The sequence below is a fragment of the Corvus brachyrhynchos genome, unplaced genomic scaffold (assembly GCF_000691975.1).
Source record: "Corvus brachyrhynchos isolate BGI_N302 unplaced genomic scaffold, ASM69197v1 scaffold315, whole genome shotgun sequence".
In the NCBI taxonomy this organism is placed as follows: Eukaryota; Metazoa; Chordata; class Aves; order Passeriformes; family Corvidae; genus Corvus; species Corvus brachyrhynchos.
The window spans coordinates 57,885-61,804 of NW_008237903.1; the positions used below are offsets into that span (position 1 = coordinate 57,885).

The 3,920-nt window shown below is 54.4% G+C and overlaps 2 protein-coding genes across 2 annotated transcripts in view; both read right to left on the reverse strand.

Moving 5' to 3' along the window:
• LOC103614718 (mas-related G-protein coupled receptor member H-like) overlaps positions 1-3,920 on the reverse strand; it is a 24,197-nt gene that overhangs the window by 16,403 nt on the left and 3,874 nt on the right. The gene's annotated exons all lie outside the window — the stretch shown is intronic.
• The window catches only part of LOC103614720 (proto-oncogene Mas-like), a 16,276-nt gene that overhangs the window by 10,031 nt on the left and 2,325 nt on the right, over positions 1-3,920 (reverse strand). The gene's annotated exons all lie outside the window — the stretch shown is intronic.

Consider the following 3,920-nt stretch of genomic DNA (forward strand, 5'->3'; position numbering starts at 1 on the left):
CTGGCGCTGCTGGCTGAGGCAGCTGGGTGCTTGTCAGAATCAACTCCCATTCCGGGAAGAGCTCCGGGATCATTGCAAACACCTCCCCTGGGCCTCATAAATCCCAGGTGAGCCAAGAATTCCCATTTTTGTCATTCTGCTGCAGGCTCACACAGCCCAAGGGAAGGACAGCAATCAGCTGCTTGCAGCCAGGTTATCAGCACTGAGAGCCCACCTTAATTACTGCCAATACCCTTAATGATTCAATGAGAGCACAGATTTGGGGGTGCTGGGATCCCTTTGCAGCCCTTCAGCAGAGCTCATCCTGCTCCTCCTCAGTCTTGGGAGCACCTGTGGTTGTTTTTACCTGACCCCCCACCCCTTTGCCAGCAGGAACACCTTCCACCAGACCAGGTTGCTGCAAACTCCATCCACCCTGGGCTGGAACACTTGCAGGGATGGGGCTGCCAGAGCATCCCTGGGAACGTGTGCCAGGGCCTCTCCAGCCTCACAGGGAAGGATTTCTCCCTCATATCCAATCTGAACCCACCCTCTGGCAGTGGGAAGCCGTTTCCCCTTGTTGTCCTGTCACTCCAGGCCCTTGTCCAAAGTCCCTCTCCACCTCTCCTGGAGCCCCTTTAGCTCATGGATTATGAACTGTTTGCCCTTGGAAGGATTGGCATGGTGAGGAGATGTGAGATTCCATAGCTGGGGACACAAATGGGGTGTCAGCAAGGAGGAGAGGTGACAGCTCTGGTCCCAGGGTCCCCATGCAGAGCAGCTTCCAGCAGGAGCATCCCAGCTCCCAGGCACATGTCAGCCTGGGTAGGAATCCCCTCACTGCAGCTTTCTAGGAATTCCATGGAATTCTCTGTACGCTGCTGTCGGACTCCCCAGGGAGTGTAGATGACTCAGATGAAACCTCAGACTTCCTAAGGGTTGTAGCCAAGAGAGCAGCATTGATTCACCTCCTCTCAGAAAAAATGACATTCCTGAAATCCCAAATCACCCCTCTGCTGTGTGCCTGCGCTCCAGCTCACGCACAGAATTTATTGTTGCATGAATTCTCCTGGAAACTGCGTGGTGAAGGGCAAGTACCACTGAAATTGTGGTATACAAGTGGCAAAAGTAGGTTTGAACCAGAAATCAAAGTTCAGCAGCACATTTGTAGTGCAGAGTCCTAAGGATCCAGCCCAGGAAAGGGAGTGGGCAAGTTCAGGCAGTTCAAAGACAGGATTTTGGGATTGGGGTTGCTTTAGAACAGAAGAGGAAGCTGACACAGAGACAAACTGCTTTTCCCATAGGTCTCGTTGCTGAGGCTCTCTCCTGTTCCTCATCTCCTGGACAAAGGCAAGAGCAGATGAGAACCAGAGCCCTGCTCCCGTCAAAGGCTCTGGAATCGTTCCCTGTTTGTGAGAGCCCTGGAGAACACGAGCCAGCACGGAGAACAGGGGGCTGTGGAAGGACCTGGGACAGAGCCCACGGCAGACACCGCTCGGGCTCGCCCGCTGGGCTTCGCTCCCCTTTCCCAAGTGATCATTCCAGGGAACCTCTTGAAGATCCCGAGCCAGGGAGAGCAGCTGCAGTGTGTGAGGTGATGTGAACCCACAGTGGGTCTGCTCCAGTGGGATTGTCCAGGCTGCGAGAGGAAACAGAGGAAACAAGGTCAGACTCTTCTCTTTCAGCTTAATCAGTGCCCCCTCATGGGGCTGCAACCTGGTCATCCATGTTTTCTCAGGGAATCGCTGTCTGTAGGGTATTAAGAGCTATAAATCTTGTGGGAAAAGGGGGGAATGTTGAAACGAGCGTCCTCCTGAAGGAATCCAGCAGCTCAGTGATCTCAGCTGACACCTGAGAATCCAGGTCCGGTCCATCCCAAAGCCACTTGCTCTATGATATCTCCACGGGCAATCCTTCCCTTCTCCAGTTGTTTTCCTCCTCCAGCTCTGTCCTGTCCAAAGCCAGCAAGGAGGTATCTCCCCAGCTTTTGTGCCAGGCACTCCAGACCAGTGTCCCACATCCTCTTGCCATCTGTCCTGTCCCTCGCCGCTCCCTGTGCTGCTCCACATGGAAGCTGGGCGTGGGAAAAGATGGGAAGAGCCACATGTGGGGGTCAGCAGCATTGCTGAGGTGTCTCTGTTTGTCACCCTTCCAGCTGTGTGAGGGGAAGGGGAAGCAGCAGAGGTGTCCCAAGGAGCACATTGTCCCCTGGCACGGAGAGAGCCAGCCCTGCCTGCTGGAGCCAGCCCGGTGGGAAGGCATCCAGCGGGAGCTGGAATGAGGGCAGCACTACAACTGCAGCGACTGTGACAGCAGCCACTGGAGCAAAGTCCCTGTGACGCTGCTCCTGTGCCTGTGGGGAATGGTGGGAACGGGGCTGTGCTCTGGCTCCTCAGCTTCCGCAGGGACCCCATCACCATCCGCGTCCCCAGCCTGGCCATCGCTGACTTCACTTTCCTGCTCTTCATCACCATCGCCCTGGGGATATTTCCTGTGCCAGAGAGCTTCTGCCACCAGCTGGGCTCACGGGGTGTGACAGCTGGGCTGAACGGCACCATCCTCTTGGCTTTCAGTCCCAGTGTCGCCTTCCAGAGGGCTTTTGAGGATGTGCCAGAGCCCCAGAATAGGGACAACACGGTGGAATCCTCATTAGTGGAATCATCATAAGAGAGAAGCATAAAATATCCTGAGTTGGAAGGGACCCACAAGGACCATCGAGTTCAGCTCCTGGCCCTGCACAGGACATCCCAACAATCCCTCCCTGTGCCTGACAGCGCTGTCCAAATGCTCCTCGAGCTCTGTCAGGCTGGTGCTGTGTCCAGCAGGGGAACTCCTGCCTGGGGTGGATTCTGGATGATCTGCGGAATCATCATGGAACGGTTTGGGTTGGAAGGAACCTTAGAGATCATCTCATTCCAACCCTGCAGCCATGGGCAGGGACACCCAGGAAGCCTTTTGCTTTGAAACCTTTGCTTTGAGTCTTTCCCATTCAACAGCCCTGCGCTCCCTCTGCCTCAGAAGTGAGCTTCCCTACCCCGAGGAATATTAAAATTGAGTCAGTAAGGCTCAGAGCTTTTCCCAGGGGGTTTTCTTGGTGTCTTTGATCAAAAAGAGCGTGCAGGTGGATCAGAAGTCTCGGCACAGCAGTGCAGAACAATTCCTGGGCCATTCCTGTCCATCTCTGGCAGGTCCTGACACATGGGAAGACCCTGTGGAGGCTTCACAATGAGCTTTGTTGCCTGGGTGAGTGGGCAGGTGTTTGGGATGGCCCCTGGAAGGCTTTCCCCAAAATGCACACCGAGTCTGGGGCTGTGTGCAGTCTTGTGAGTTGGAGAGGGATGGTCTTCAGTGATCCTTCCAACCCAAACCATTCTAGGATTCCATGGAAAACGGGAAGCTCAGGTAGGGACTGGCCTGGGTGACAAGGAAGAAGGTGCGGTGAAGTGGAAAAAGTTCATGGAAGGATCATGATCCACCTGAACTTGCCTTGGGAGACGCTCCCTGGCTGAGTTGTTCTTTCCTGGACAAGAGGTCGTACCTTGGAAAGTTTCTCCTGTCCAATGGACAGGAAAACGGGAGACAGGGAGAGAAAAACCCTCCCAGATGTGGGAGTTGCTCTGCTCTCTTCATTATTAACAACTCTGTTAATAAATGCTTTTTAAGATGTTTCACCTCACGTGTGTCTCCAAATCCTGACTCACCCCCCACGGCTTTCCCTCTCACTTCCTGGCAGCGATTGAATTTCAGACCCAGCCTTGCAGGGAGTCTGAATTGTTTATTCAAAGCAGTGAGTTGGTTTTATGCCCTTTTCTAAGGCACAGTATTTCCTTTGTTGGTGTGGCCTATCCCGTGTTGCCACATCAGGAACACACTTCCTAGGGCTCTGCAGCATGACACCTCCTCCTCCCAGGGCCCGGTGGAGACAAGCCCCTCTGTGCCCC